General features: G+C 36.5%; 2 protein-coding genes across 17 annotated transcripts in view; one reads left to right on the top strand and one right to left on the bottom strand.

The window, feature by feature from the left end:
* LOC131438198 (uncharacterized) overlaps nucleotides 1–17,129 on the top strand; it is a 97,093-nt gene that overhangs the window by 19,141 nt on the left and 60,823 nt on the right. The gene's annotated exons all lie outside the window — the stretch shown is intronic.
* LOC131438189 (whirlin) overlaps nucleotides 1–17,129 on the bottom strand; it is a 282,897-nt gene that overhangs the window by 231,278 nt on the left and 34,490 nt on the right. For 11 of the 16 annotated variants that reach the window (XR_009230891.1, XM_058608027.1, XM_058608039.1 and 8 more), the window contains exon 2: nucleotides 10,373–11,720. The exons of 1 other annotated variant lie outside the window; for it this stretch is intronic. The gene's annotated coding sequence lies outside the window, so the exon portion shown is untranslated. 4 more of the 16 variants (XM_058608029.1, XM_058608031.1, XM_058608028.1 and 1 more) reach the window with 4 other exon arrangements.

Here is a 17,129-nt window from a genome sequence, read left to right as displayed (position 1 = left end):
TTATCTTGGAATGATATCGAAATGTTATGTCTACTAACACTTACTTTTCTAGTGTGCGCTAATTGTTTCTATCTTTAGAATCGAATTATGTTTCCACGAACCAATCACAGCATGCCATTATGATGTTATTCTTTTGACTTCTCTCGACGGTACCTATTCTTGCTGCGCACCTCACATTTCATTCAGTAGTCGTTCTGCTTCGATCGGTGTAGAAAGTATTCACGTCATGCGTGAAAAAGTATCGCTCCGTTGTGCACAGTATGAACCTTCGCACAAAACGGAATCAATGAATATATGCTCTGTCACAATTTCCACGAACGAAATAGGTGAGTGGGTGTCTAGTGAGTAGATGACAAAACTGAGTTACATCCATCCGTTCACTGGATATGCACTTTGCACTGTGTGCGGTGTGTGGTTGCCGCTTTCCGTCTGCTACACACCATGTTCGCTTGAGTATATTGAATGCCAATTAGCTGTTGATGTTCCGGATAGTAGCAGGCCAATTTAACTTGGTTCGAAAGCATTACTTCAATATTGTACGCTTGAAATGGATTGGTTTGTCGATGTGTGCATACTGGAATCTCCATTTACGAACGAAACGGTGACATGCAAATAGATTCAGTTCAAAGTTGTGTTATGAAGATAAAGATACCTAGATACTTCTTTTTCATTAAATGTGGTAAAACACAATAAACTGTCTTTCAGCATAAGCACATAGCTATTATTATTAAACTAAACCATAATCATGTAACCCAATTGACATGATCTGATAAAGCAGAATATTTTTGTCTAATGATTGAAAAAAATCTTGCTTTCAAGGATTACAAAGAAAGAATTCAGACTACCAAGAATAAATCGCTTGAAAAGATACAGAATAAAAATGTTAAAGTTATCTTAAAGCAACCTCCTAGGTTCAATATAAATCAGTTGCACAGACTCACCTATACAAAATCATTAGATCTAATTTCACATGGTATTATAAGTAGAATTCGACTAAAATATATGCAATCTTCTATTGAGTCGATTCACCGTTTTTTTTTAATTTATAAGTTTGTACGTACCCTAATTCCCGTCCAAAAGACAAGTAGTTCTACAATTTTACCTACAAACAAATATCACGGTATCGAGGAAACAAATGATTCCTTAACGGTCAACTAAATCCAGTAGATAATAGAACTGAAAATACGTCTGTCATACAGAATTTCTGAAAAAGGTAGAATAATAATTGATATGAAAGAATCTAATCGGCAATTTTTTGTTCGCAAACAATCTATGCGCTGTGTGACAAGAATTTAGTGTTTAGTTAACTGCATCCGCCATCATCAAAACTGTGTTTTTATTAAGTGAACCTAGAAATTGCCTAATTTTTAGTGTCTTAGTCATATCTTGTATACAACACTTCATTTTTTTTTTTGTTGTTACACCGCGAACCGAAATTGTTGACATTGTAATTTATTACTCAAACTTATAAAACCGATACACTGAAGAAGGATGTAAATAACATTCCGAAATACGTATCTGTATTATAACGTTTGATACACTTTCGGAAAAATAGTGACTTTGTGAGAGTGTAATGACGTGACATAGTGGAATTCAACGGTACAACAACAGTACTACTAGTGAGAATATTCTACTAACAGCTCCAACAGAAATTTAGTGTTGACATCTATTTCAAAACTCCAACGTGGTCACTTTCACAAACTCTTGTGTTGTATTCTCAAATGTTTCCATGTACGGCACATTCACATTCACAATCACCAGTATCACAGTAAGCATAGCATAAAATATTTTGGTCGATAAATTATCGAGAAACCTTATGATCTGACAAGGCGTTTGCAGCTAATGACAAAAAAAACAAATTTTGTGACAAAGTTTTTCCGTATATTGAAGCTCTCAATGGACCGGTATAATTTTGGTCTGATTCGACAAGCACACCACAGTTGAGAAGTGCGTCGGTGGCATCGAGGCAACGGAGTTGTTTTCTTCGGAAACAACATCAATCCATCTAAATGCCCACAATTTCGCCCAATTGAGGTATATTGGGCAAATGGCAAACAAACGTTGAAGAAGAGTGGAAGAATGGTATTCGAAGCCAAGTTCTCGATTGCATTGAAACCACATCGAAATTATTTTATTGCTATTATTTCTTTGAAGTACAAGAAATGACCTTCATTTGAATTTCGTTATCATGTTTCCGAAATAAATTAGTTTTTTATCTCAAGCTTTAAATGATTTTTACCCTGTGTCGACACACATTCATTCCTATGTGCTTCGAGGCAAACAAGAACAGGGTTGATGTGGTCAAAGTATTGGCCTTTGCCTTTTACACCCGAGGACGAGGGTACGATCTACGGAGGAAGGATGATTTGTTCTAAATCTGTACTGGTTGGGATATCTGGTAAATCTAGGTGACATGACAAAATCGAACAAACCACTCCTAGCTCCATCTAACCGACCGAGGGTGTTTTACACAAGATGCGATCAAACCACAATTTGAACACGACTGTGGCCAAGGTATGATGGAAATATGTTTGTATGCAAGCCACATATTATTATTATGTCGGGAGGGGGGGGGGGGTCCTATTTCCTCTAAGAGCTGCAGCAGATGTATTCGATGATCTCTAATGAGACTCTGCCTAAGAATTATATACAGCGCTATATGCCAGTTGAATCGGACACACCGGTCAAGCTACCAGAACACGTACGAATGCACGAAACCCGTTGGTTGGAAAGAACATGTTGTCTAACTCGGCAAAGAACAAATTTAATTGAATTTTAAGCGCCACGTCATAGTGCAATGGAGCAAGTATAATTCGGGGCCTTACTGTTTCAACATCAGACACCACTCCTTGCGGAAGATAGGAAAATGTTAATGAAAACGTTACCTTTCTCATATAGGAAGGCTACGCAATCACTGTGAAAACCTTTTCTACGGAGGCCCGGAGGGGCGAGTGTCATTCATCTCAGTTCGTCGAGATCACAAAATGGCTGTGTGTTTATATGTGTGTGTATGTATGTCAGCGTGTATGTGGCCAATAATGTCACTCGATTTTCTCAGCGATGGCCTAACCAATTTTCACATATTCTGATTCTAACGATTTCTAACGATTATCGTATTTCATCTATATCGGACCAATTTCGGAAATTTCTCAACCAATTTTCGCAAACTAAGATGCAAATAAAAGGTCTTGAAATTATTTAAAAAGTCCCCGAAAAGTCTATCCAGATCAGACTTCCGGTTCCGGTATTACAGCGTAATAAGTGGAAAATTGTCAATTTCATGAGTATTTTTTCGGCGAAACGAGGGGAAAATTTGTATAAAACTAAATTTTAAATTCATTTCGTTGGCAGATCTTGTTAGTGGATATATAAACCTACTTGAGAACTACTAGTCCTCGGTTTCCGCTTCCGAAAGCACCGATAGTAGTGAAGAAAAGCTTCATTATTATCAAAAATGGAACTAATATCGATTTGTCAGCAATGGTCAAACCGATTTTCACTATTCATGATTCAAATTAAAGCTCCTATTATCTTGAAAGATATTGTGCAATTTCATTCAGATTCGACTTCCGGTTCTGTAATTATATGACGATCAGTGTCAAAACTTTCAAACCGTCATACAAAATTAAGATGCAAAACCGGTACTCATCGATACGTGCTGGTACGGAAGAAGAAAACACCACCGCCTTTTGAACGACGCAACGTGCTTTGTTCAAATTCGTATAGCTTGCCACATTCAAATCTATATTTTCCAGGAATCTGTAAATCTGTATCGGTAAATCGAAATTGAAAATTTGTATATGAAAATGATAAGAAATTAAAGCGCAACGAAATGAGTTATTTTACTATCGTACATTATATCCAAAGCCACCATCTCTCCATTCTATCACGAAAAATTTTAGAAAACATAAAGAATTACACCAAAACAATTGCAAGTAAAGTTAATATACATAAACCGTCATTAACAGATGGAACCATTTATAGTGTTTACTATCCTTGATATTGTCTTTTATTCAATTTGAACCCACTTGTTAGTATTATCACAAAATCATGATAACGATTCTATTCCATAAAAGTAGGGGAAGGTGTTCGGTTGTCGGCACCCCACCGTAACTTTTGACAGAAAGCAGATAGCGTCAATCCGACAAATGTCATGTGTGTGTAATAGCAGCACGTACTTTTTGTGCCGAATTGCGAAGCAAACAGTCACTTGTACTTTTTGCTGCGTTCAAAATAACTTTTAATTACGTGAATATCAACACAAAAGTTTTTTCATGAAATCAATCGCAAAGGTGAGTGAATTGAATATTTATGAGGTGAAATAGATCTATTTCGTGATGTAATACCGGATGCTATCAAAATTTTCGCAACCAAAGATTTTTTTTGTAATTTTCAAAATGTCTACCAATTTCGGTTACCACCACCCCATTTTTTTCGACAAATCGTGAAAAATTGTCAGTCATATGTAGGCTGCTGTCGAGACAAACATCTAGCTGCTCATATAGCAGATGCTCCGGCTAAGAAAAAATGTTGAAGACCGGCCAAATTAATACCAAAGGCGCCATTATCCAAATATTCGACCAAGAGAGCCAAGGCGAAGTCAAAATCAGACAATGAAGACTTTTGTCAAAAACGCTTCCACAAAAAATAAATTTTGTTTTTCTGTGAATAGCTGCAGTCTTTACTTATATTTTGCCATTTTTAGCGAAATTTCTTGGGGTGCCACCGAACACCTTTTTTAAAATGGCCAAAATTTATCGCATTACTAAATTGATAACAATTTTTTTTTTTCAATAAAATGAATCAACTTAGTTTCTTAATCAGTTGTTAGCCAGGGACTTTAGCTTTCCATTGATGTATAGATGTTTGCATAATGTGCACTAAGTTAGAAGTTATGAGCTAAAAAGAAAAGGGTGTCGGTAACCGAACACTCTCCCTTATAGAATTTGCCCTTCTCATATAGAAAATTTATGATATCACTTAAAAAATTGACTAGTGAAAATTGGTCCGGAAGACTAAGAGTTCTATACCATTCGACACAGTTCATGGAGCTGAGCATCGGCCTAATCGGTCACGTAAAACTTGTATGCAAATAAGCCTGAATAAAAATATCTTTTAAATAAAAAAAAATCTAGCTGAGCAACGTCCGGAAGTACTGGAAAATAGTGTTCAAAAAGTCTAAAACTAAACTTTCTCAATTTCCTCAGAGATGATTTGATCGATTTTTACAAACCTACGCTCAAATGAAAAGTCCTATAGTCTCATAGGTTGCGGTTAAATTTCAACCGGGTCCGACTACCGCTTCCGGGACTATAGGCTAAAGTGTGTTTAAAATTTCAAACCGTCCTTTAGTGCGACGATGCAAAACAAAAAAAAAAGATTTATTGACTTGGCTGTTTACAAATTGAAAAGGTTATGTTAGTTTATACCCAAAGAAAGTCTCTTATTTTACTCAAGTTAAACAAAATTTCTTGGCAGAATCTTCTAGTGATATTTTTGAAAATAGAGTATTATGAGAAAGCCTTCATTGCACCACTAGATGGATTAAAAAAGGTTTTCAGGAAGGTTAGACAGGTGGTTGTGAATGAAGGATTATAATGGCAGCACACATTTTTATGTTTATAGTGAGATTTGGAACGTCACTGGTGAAAAGAACTGTCGCTTAGCACCAATAATTTAGACAAAGTCGAATTTTATTGGATCCGGATTATAAGAAACATTTCTCAATTCAACGATTTCTGTTTTAGTCTTTGTTAAGGGGCGGGTAGGGTCTAACACTTTTGAAAAATCATTTATTATTTTCTTTATATTTTCTTATAGAAAATCATTTTAAGAATATTCTGTGAAATTTTCAAGCCTATTGGAACGAAACTCTGGAAATTATGGACCTTTATCTACGGCTATCTCATTCTGCGAAGAGATAAGAGCTCGGCGCACAGGCCCAAGATTTCTACTTCGATTGACTTCAAAATTTGACAAAACATTCTTGAAATGTTTCATTATAATAAATTATAAAAGAAAAAATATGATTTTTTTAAAGTGTTAGGTCCTACGGGCTCTCAGGAGTAATAATTTGTTTCCATTGATTTTATAGACATAAACCTTTAAACGCGTTTTTCTCGTCATTCAAAACATACTGCACCAATTTTTTTAAATTTTGCACTTTCTACATATAAAAATCTACTTTCTACATATAAAAATCAGGCCCCAACGATTTCTTTTTCGTTGTTTGTTACTTTGGGGAGGTTTTACAGTTACGAAATGGCGGATTTTTTCGTGAAAAATCGTAGTTTTCACTTTGAACAATCATCAAAATTTTAAAAAACAGTAATGTTGGGTTCTACAAAAACTTCTACTCTAACTATGCTGCGTTCATTTGTTCAGTTCTGACTAGTCTGCGCAGAGATACAGTGGACACCGCAAATCATGATTTTCAGGAAGCGTCTTCAAAAATACCTCTTCACCGACTTATTTCTCAATATTTTTCTTCGATAAAATTACAAAATGTTTTTAGAATGATGCTTTTTATCATGCAAAATATTTGAATTTATTTTGTTGTCCGAGAATTCTGTAAAAAAAATCGCTAAAATGGTGATTTTTTCATCGTTTTCGCCCTACCACCCCCTTAAGACGAAGAGCCATCTTGAGCTAGTTTTAAATATGAATAACAGTATCTAACGGGGATAACAGATTGGAAAATTGACATGTAATAGTAATTAAAAAAATAAACCCGTGATCAATGTTTCTGTTGAATTTGTTTCCGTAGATGTATGACTGTAAAGTTAAAGCCGAAGTGACCGAGTACAGCGAAGCATGCTTGGTTTCTTCTAGTCAATTGTACTTTCTTTTCATGCGTTTTCATATGCAGTGTAGTTTAATTTGTAAAACAATTTCCCCGGTGAGGAATTAGCTAGTTGTAATTGGCACCCCAATATAGAAAACCCAACTCATTCTTAATCCACCTAGTGGTGTAATAGTGCCTTCCTCTTTCATCGACACAGTTTCAACATAAAAATATTTCTGTTGTTTTATTAGGATAGTTTCTGACACTAATATGGGCTCATGTTGTACAGCAATTTATTCAGATTGATTCGAGTAGTTCACAAACACATGCTTCAGCGCTTATGTCACATATTCGGAAGCATTTTTCGAACCAAGCGTGCTACAATTATATGTTTGAACGTGATCATAGGTCACTATCAGTTCGCTTTCACATCTCAACCAAGTCAGTCGATAAAACAAAACCGCTTACGTTCGGGACGAAAGAAACCAAGTACAGTATTGTGTAGTGAACAATAGAACGACCTCGAAATTGAGTGAACCAAACGAACAAAAGCTACCGCCGACATGAAAGAATACAATTGTTGTTGACTTCAGGCAGTGCAAAATTCGACCTTCGATACGAGAACTTGAAGGTTTGCTTAAGGAGCAAATGCATCTTGACATTAAACGTGTGCATTTACTTCAATGCAACAAGACAAATAATGTTGTTTACATCCAGTTCTATAAAGAGTTGGATGCAATTCAATTTGCAAAAGACAATAATAATGTGCACTATGTGGAGCACGAGAACATTAAGTACAACATTCCAGTATATATGGAAGATAGTGCTATAGAAGTGCGTGTGCATGATCTTCCCTCAAGCGTCACCGATTCTTATATTCGCAAAACTATGTCCCAATACGGAGAGATTCTCTCTATCGAAAAAGAAAAGTGGAAATATTTTTTCCCCGGTATTCTAAATGGCGTACGTTTGTTACGCATGCGCTTGAGGAGGCCTATACATTCTTATGTGACATTCGGTCAGGATACAAGAATCCCGTGCAAATCACTTGTTACCTATGACAATCAGATGGCCACATGTCAATACTGTCAAAAAGCTGTTCACTACGGTAAGTCATGTGATAAACCGGACAAGGAGACAACTATACCAAAGGACAACGGTGCTTCCTTCACACCAACCCCAAGCAACCTCCGTACACCTGTGACAGTCACCAACAACAGTGAAGCATCCCCTTCAACGAAATCATCCAACGTATTCCCTATAGAACAAAGTACACCAGCTGCAATTAACAGCTTACCATCTAACCAACCAGCAACTGCAAACAATGTACAACAAGGCGCATCTACAGCAACTAGCAACGAAATCAACAACAATACCACGGCAATGGATGACGAGACGAACCACGAACAAACTGCTCCTCAAACCTCGCAGGATGGAAGCTCCTCTCCCCCTAGAAAAAGGGTGACAACGAAATCCAATACAAAAAAAAATTTAGCTAAAAACTCAGCTCAATCGACCACGTAAAGCTTGTACGCAAATAGGCCTGAATGATAATATCTATAAAAATAGGTCACTATCTGAAATAAATATACGTATAGAGAAGAAACATTTTGTCGATTACGTCACTTGTACGATTATATCTCCGAAACTTGAAATGTCAGCCATATGATCTCGAACGAGCCAAAAATTGTTGAAATCGGTTCATCTGTATACAAAAAATTGAGCGGTAGTAATTTACGTCACTTATACTATTACATCACTTGGCCGGAACCGTAAATGACCGTCATATGACCTTTAAACCTGTTTAATGAAACAATAGTAGTTTCCAAACGAACTAAACTTTGTTGAAATTGGTTCAGCTATATACGAGAAAATTGAACGGAAAGAAAAAGCACGTTTTCTTGGTAACGTTACTCATTCCATTATATCTCCGGAAACAGAAGTTACGGCCATTTGATCTTCGAACTTAATCAATGGCCCAATAGTAGCTTTCTAAGGAGTCTAGGTTTGTTCAAGTCGGTTCAACCATGTTACATAGCACTAGGAGTATCCAAAGCTCCGTTCAAAAGTCGGTTTTTCCAGACAGTCTATTACCTTTCTATAGAGAAAGGCAAAAATACGTAGTCCTACATCCAAAGTTTACCATTTTTCGTTTATGAGAAGCAAAATTACAACATTCAAACTCCATTTAACTATATGTATCATTGATTTTAATAAGCATCTAACTTAGGTCATGTTTAATAATGTAAGCTGTTTGGTGTTTTGCACAAAAAGTGAGGTTTTATGTCTACAAGAGACGGAATATACACAGGAAGAAATTATGAATTTTACAGCTGACATAATTCTTCAAACGATACAATTCATAACTACTGAACTTCTCAAATGACACATTATTCCATACTGACTCCGAGTGTAATTTGCACTCAGTGTTGGTGATTGCCGAAAATTTCACAGAAGCTGCTATATTGCTATCTATATTGTATACAACATTTTCAATCCGGTAGAAGATGCTACAAGAACTCGAGTCTCTCAATGCATGAACCGCGAGAGAATTTTTCTACATTCCTTCGCTCCACTTCATACTCTGAGTATTTCTCGGCCCTTAAAAAAATTGCAGTCTGATAATGATCGCAGCTGTGTGGAATTTACCAAGAGAGAATCGCAAGTTGACAATTATCGCAGAAAATCGAATCGATGATTCGACTTGATGATTCTCATACTAGGTTGCAATATTTCAAAACCCTTGTGTGGAGTATTCACATACATTTTCATAGACACAACTTATACAAAGATTATATGCACATAGTTAGAATAAGCGGCAATAGTAAAATGATTCTATAGCAATTATCAACTGCCTGTATAGAATCGGATCGCGAAACGATAATAAGCAACCGTTTGTTGCTTCAGAGAGGATCCCCACAGCAGCGTGCTAACCTTTGATTCTCAGAAATGTCATCGAGAGAAATTCGCTCTCGCACTGGTGTCGATTCTATGTTAAATGAGCCATGCCGGGTTTTTTGTTGTTGCGATGATTTCCAACTCTCTTTGATGGCACTGATTCAATCGGTGAAGAGTTGCCAGCGAACGTTCTTTGATACGATAAAAGCCATCCTTTTTTGCACTCGGCTAGCAAGTGAGACTGTATGAATTTATATGCACGATTTACCAGCCAAGCAGATCTGTGCTTCTGTGGCTAAGTCGACTAACTGGTGTGCTTTGTGATCTGATGTTTTTCGGTTCAAGCCGCGTTGTTGATGTCGATCTTTTGATTTTTATTCCTTTCGTTTTAAAGACATGTAATTTTCAAATCGCACAATTTTACATGTTCTTGAATATAAATTTGTGTGAAATATGACGCTCCATTTATGTGCATCTGTTAAGATGTAAAATCACAAGAATTTTTCGAACTGTGTATTGTCAATAAATTAACGCGGACATTTACTTTAAAATAAAGTGGTGTCAATGCAACGTCGTTACGTAACATATTAATACACATGAATGTGGCTCTCGTACACGGAAGAACAAGGATAAATAATTCAAATGTACAAGAAATACTAACAACGATATCAACATTGAAACATTACTAACCTTTTCCGCTAACGTATTCCGAAATGTAAACTATTATCCTCAACCTGTGGAAAATCCATCACGCATCCCAGTGCTCTAACTCATGTCGGACTTTCTCCGTAGTTCTTCAATTTTTCAATATATATATTCTTCCTCGGTACTTCAGATTATTTATAGACTCCAATTTCGTATTCACTATTTATAACTTCCCTCGCACAGCAGTACGGTGCACAGCTTCTTGCTTTCTTCCTTGTTTTCTCATCTATACACACAATCCACTAGTAGTCGTTCCAAATCCAATAATGTAGAAGTTTATTATGCCTGCTCACCACACTTCATCCTTTCCCGAATTTTTTATTATTTTTCACTATCGGCCATCATTGTAGTACTACAAACATCACTCCTCACTTGCGCCAAAATTTGGTTCTTCCTTTGCCCGCACCAACGAAAAAGCTTTCGGTAGCACATTCCATATCCATGCACTCATCCAACCAAGCGCTGATTGAAAACAGTGAAAAACAATCACATGCACTCGGGAGCCTTTTCCGAAATACATTTATTATTTGACATCCACTTCTCGCCTTCTACGATTTTTTTCCGTTTGTTGCATCTTGAAAGTTCATGATGCAGCTATCATCGTTGTTTTATACTTTTCTGTGGTCAAGCTCACAACCACACAATTTCGCAATAAAGTGACAGTGACACTGAACAGTGATGTATTCGTTCATAACTACTACGACTACTACGGAATGATCGATGAGCTCGGGAGGACAATTTTCTCACCACTCGAACAAATCACCAACTCACAGTAATTTCTTAAGCTGTCTTATCGGAAGTAATTGTGGTGGTATGAAAATACTCTCTCTCTCGCTCTCGTTACAAAGGGTACTCTCCTTCTGTCGTTACACTGTTCTCAGACAGGTGGACATGCATGGGTAAACTGCGAAATGGGCGGCGGGGGCAGATTTTTCCGTGAGAAAATTCCATGAGACCGAGTATTGTGGCAAATCATGGGTTGACATTATTTTTCTCCCTTTCATGTTCTGGGTTTCCTTGAACTTTGACTCGGCCATAGAATATTATTTTGTATTATGTCGATTTCCTCAGTAACTCACAGAAATTTACTTGCCATTAGATTAGTTTCATCATTGATAAGCGATAACAACTAGTTTCGAACACTCAAAGCAGATACTAATTGTAAATTCTATTTAAGCACGTTAAGTAGTTGTAATAATATTTGCACCAGTATTCCGCGATTAGATCAGTCCTCCAGAACACATTCACTAAGAGATTCGATATTTCTAGCTTCGATTTCGTCCTCGTCGTCTTCGTATCAAGCTTTCGCGATTCTATTCCAAGTGCGTATGACCTTACAAGGTGAGAAAAGAAAAGAATTGAACATTAGAACCAATCGAAACTGTCACGTAGCCACACTAAAAAAACAGTCCTCTGATACACAACCAGACAAGAGCTAGTTCCTAGTTTTTCAGCACAAAAAAAATCATGAATCTTATTCCCCAATCACTAGTCTCACACTATTTACGCCCTCGAGAGGCTACTGCTGCAGCAGGGAAACATCTGCCACCAGCTCCCAGACGGACGTCCTTCGACTTTTCGAAGGCCTTGAATCCTGGCCTGGATGTTCCATATATGCAGTCAGCCTTTGCATACTAAGCCGAAACAACTGGATATTATCCCAGTGTTACTTGTCAAAACCACACAAATGAGAGACCAGCTACAGAATCGGTAACGATTTTCTTGCAAATCGTCACACATTTTCCAGTTTGTAAAAGATTTTATATTGTATTTGCCCATCAGCACCGTACTTTACAGACTTTCTCCGCTGGTCGCGAAAATCGAATGACGTTTCCAGTTTTTTCTCATCGGATGGGGAGCTCCAACTCACTGCTGAACTCGTGGGCTGCTTGGTGGTATAAGTCGCGCTAACAGTCTATGCAGTGTAAACCAACTGTCAAAACATGTGAGGGGGAGCCTGCGCAAATGGGCATCGGCGATGGGCTGGGAGAGCCAACGTAGGAAAGCGTAATGCTTCTATTCCTCTTCTGTACGATCCGCTACAGTATATACAGTAGAGTGAAGGAACAGTGGTCTCTTTGTTATTCGATATGCAGTTCCCAGGAAGGACGAGTGCTAGACTGGAACCGACAACGTACTGCACGAGCGATGTCAGTTGAAGTTTTCGTCCTTCACTACTAATAGTACTGTTGTTGTACCGTTCAATACACTATGTCACGTCATTACACTCTCACAAAGTCACTATTTTCACAGTCACTATTTTCACGAAAGTGTATCAAACGTTATAATACAGATACGTATTTCGGAATGTTATTTACATCCTTCTTCAGTGTATCGGTTTTATAAGTTTATTGAAAGAATGCTGCAGTGAAGTTCCTTTTATACAAACGTGAACAGTGAATAGTGAAGTTCCTTTTATAAACAGAAAACTGGAAGAGTTAAGTGTTTTCTATGTTTGTTTTTATCTTGGATATGGGTAGTAACTGGAAAAGCCAAGAAGCCAAGAAGACCAAGGGAATAGTTCTCGGTTTAATAAAGAGATGGAGTTATTTTTGAATTTTTTTAAACCTCTTCTGAATCTAATTTCCATGGATTGGAAATTTGTCTTAAGATTTTTATGTCATTAGTAGTGAGTTCATGATCTTCAAAAAAGGCATGTTCTGCTACTTCTGACTTGCAGTGATGTGGTAGTCCCTTTTCCAATTCTTTGGATGCTTTCGCTATTTCTGAGATATGTTCCTTGAAACGAATGTCTAGTGTTCCTTTTGTTTGTCCGATGTATATTTTATCGCAATACCCAAGACTTTTTCAAATTCTCTGTAGGATCTTTTGTAGAACCTAGTAAAGTTTTCAATTGGTAGTTCATACTGCTGAACACTAAATCTAAACCAAATTTTTTTAGTTTTGATTTTAATGGGTGTGAAATATTTCGATTGAAGTCCACCGATATTCTTTGAAAATTTTCAGAAGGGGGGAGGTCAAAGTTGTAAGTGATTGTTTTTTCAACAGTCCAAATTTTTTATCGAAGATGGTTTGAATTGTATGCTCTGGATATCCATTGAACTTTCCAATTTCGAAAATGAAGTTTTTCTCTTTTATCGCAGCATCTTTTCTAAGGGACAAGGATAGCATTCTGTAAATCATATGGTGGAATGCTGCCATTTTGTGTTGATGGAAACGATGCCATTGCTACGCACACATGAGTCAAACATGAAACGTAAAATCGATTTAAAACTGAACTATTAAGGATGAATTTTTGTTCATTTGTGACGTCTCGATAAAAAATCAAATAGGCCTTCATGCGAGAAACGAAGCAGCGTCGGCTTTGTTCGCACCCGAATGTACGGACAAGTCCGAATATCAGAGCGATTATCGAACAAAGGCGAAGGGAAACGAACGATGATTATTGGCGTTCGTTGCATTTATGATATTTAGCCAACATTGTTGAGAACAATGGGAGCTGTCAAGAAGCTCTTCGGTTGGTGAATTGCAACTTGGTTGTCACTTTGACAAACAACCGTTAAATTTCTTACACACGTATCAATCTCTACATGGTTGTCTGTTCTCTGAGATTCAATATCTATATCTCAAAATGAAATGTTTCTGTTGAAATGTTTTTAAATATTTCAACATGAAACGAACCAACTGATAGCATTCTAAAACAACAATTTTGTTCACCTGAATGATTAGAGAAATCAATGGATATGCTAGTTGAATCAAAAAATTTTTAGTTGAAACAACCAGCGCGTGAAACAACAACTACAAATGCACATGTTTTAAATCAATAAGTACTAATTATTAATTGATTTCATTGATGCGAATTCAAGGTTATCCATACTTTCAATGTAATGAATATTATGACTAGATATTAGCTAACCTTGAAAAAAACCAGTACGACCAAAAACTTAATTTGATACTTATCATCACATCATGATCTTTATCAGGCTTATAAGGAAGCAGTATCTAACCATCATACAATATTCCACCCCAAAGACGTCATCAAGATTCCAGCGCGCATAATTTTCGTTCAGATTTTCGTTCAGCAATGCTGACTTTCTTACCACCAAAAAGGGCAAAAGCAAAAACTCATTTCATGATAACAGTCAGACGCCACCGTTTTTACTCCCATACGGGCAGACACATGTCTTTCGACGGATGTCATCTTATCGAAACGAAATGTGAGCGAACTTGCTTACGTGAAATGATTCCACCGAGAGTATACTTTTCTACGGTTAAAGTTGAAGGATTTAGACGTATCACCATTTCTGTTTTCTTCCAAACGAAACATCACTTCAAATTATTGATGTCAAAAAGTGATGTTTTGAACTATTCTCAAATATAAGATGGCGGCTGGATTGTCAACTAGGATTTGATTTTTTTTTATTTTATAATATAAGTTTAAAGGCACGCTGCTTAAGCTCTAAGATACCTAGTGCAATTCGGAAATTGTTATCGCTTTGTACTTCGAATATCGTACAGCATCAGTGATTACTATTTTTCCTTAGGCCAATCTGTATTGAATCGACTCGCAACGTCAAAATAATACGTACAAAAAGTGAAGCAAAGGCAAGCACTGAAGGCGTACAAAGTGAGAAAAGTGCCAAATCGTAATGACAAGCTAAGTTTTACTTGAAAAAGTTTCGCTGAAGAGCTTTACACCAATTTTTGAGAAAAAAATTTTGAACCGTAATGGACGACGACACATACGACTTTAAACAACGTCCGGGTCTGGTTTTTTTTTTTACCGCGATGTGAAAGAACACCGTTTCCGAGTTTTAGCGAAAATTTGAAGGTTTCGTTTCTACTGATCCAATCAATAAAGGATAAATGGTAAATATTAACCAAAAGCCAAAAGTCCCAAGCTTTGTTTTGGTGTGATTTGGTCTCTTGTCACTATGCGAAAACCGTTCTGGAATGGTATAAGGTACAAAAGGTCAAATGCGTGCCAAAGAAGAAGTCAATCCTCATGTATAAATTAATATGCTCGCCTCACATTGACTTCTGCTCATCCATTCTGTTCCTTGCTAACAACACGCAAATATTGAGACTACAGCGATTGCAAAATAAGGTCTTGCGATTGATTTTAAACTGTTATAGATATGCTTCCGCTAATATTCTATTGAATGCATTACAATGGCTTTCAGTGAAACAGAGAGTATATTATCTAACAAAGGCATTCATTTTCAAAATCTTAAATGGTATGCTGCCTCGATATTTATGTAATCGGATTGAAAGAGGAAGTAACTTGCATAGGTACAATACTAGAAATGCGTCTGATGCGAGAACACCAAGCTTCTTATTAGCCAGATCACAGAACTCGTTATTGTACAAAGGAATTAGTTTTTTTCAATTCGACGCCAGGACGACGAATCAAGCGATCTTCAACATTAAGGGAGTTCAAAAAACTGTTTATTGCACACGTAAGATCCATTTTGTAACTGGATCTGGAATGAATTAGTACAATTTATATTCTAAAAAATTGTGTAAAATGACGAAGATTGTATTTATTTTATTTTTGTTCTGTTTTTAAGTAAGACGCATTAGGCTATTATTTTCTGCATGATGATGATGATGGATTTTTATTAGTTTGTTTGAGAGTTAGAAAAATGAGTTATCTACAAAAGTTTGAGATTCGCCCGCGCAAAGCAGTTAGAGACAATCTGGAAATTGAACATGACTGGAACAAGATATGTTCTTCCAATATTTGAGAGATACAATTTTCAATACAATCATTTCTAAATGATTGCATGAAAACACAATTGTTCGGTTGTGACCTGTAAAACATTATATTGGAAAATTGGCATCATCATTATATTCAAAATGATAACCCTTATACATGATGTAGAAAATATGTGGATCGATGATAAAAGTAACTAGTTAAAATATGTGATGCAACATTTATTATCATTTAGATAAATCGTCCAGCTCACCTTTGTAGGGGTATGAGGCGGGACCATCATAATCATCTTTAAAAAAGAAATACTGGGCTCTAGTTGAAAATTATCTCTTCATATAAAAGAAGAAAACAATTTTCCGAGTTTTTACCGACTGCCGCTGTGAAAAAGCAAAATGAATGCAAATATCGGATAAAAACATTTGTTCTGGAAGAGCCGGTTAAGTTTTCGTCCGGTTTTTGCATTCAAAGTTTCTTTTTTCGATTATAGAGGTTTTAATCATAAGGCCATTCACTACTTCGGGCCAGAAAAACTTCTTGACCCTATTTGCGGGTTGGGAATCGAACCCAGGTGGGCTGCGTGAAAAGCATCGACTAACCCATTACCTGTCCTCCAAGCATTCAAAGTTGTTTTGTCCGCTTCTTGCATTAAGGTTTTGAATCGATACTTGCATTGAAAAATCCGAGTGTGGTTTTTGCCCTCAATGTTTTTATCCGGTTTATATATATATATATATATATATATATATATATATATATATATATATATATATATATATATATATATATATATATATATATATATATATATATATATATATATATATATATATATATATAAAATAGGTATAGAATTCGCTCGAACTTTAGAAAAATTTTCCGAAGCCTAGAGGGCCGAGTGTTATATACCAATCGATTCAGCTCGACTAACTGAGCAAGTCCTTGTGTGTCTGTGTGTGTGTTGTCAACAAAGTGGTCGAGATCTCTGAGATGGCTGAACCGATTTTGATCAAACTAGTCGCAAATGAAAGGTCTCTCCGTCACTCTGAACGCTGTTTAATGGCTTTG

The sequence above is a fragment of the Malaya genurostris genome, chromosome 3, assembly GCF_030247185.1.
Source record: "Malaya genurostris strain Urasoe2022 chromosome 3, Malgen_1.1, whole genome shotgun sequence".
In the NCBI taxonomy this organism is placed as follows: Eukaryota; Metazoa; Arthropoda; class Insecta; order Diptera; family Culicidae; genus Malaya; species Malaya genurostris.
This window is presented reverse-complemented; position numbering and strand designations above follow the sequence as displayed.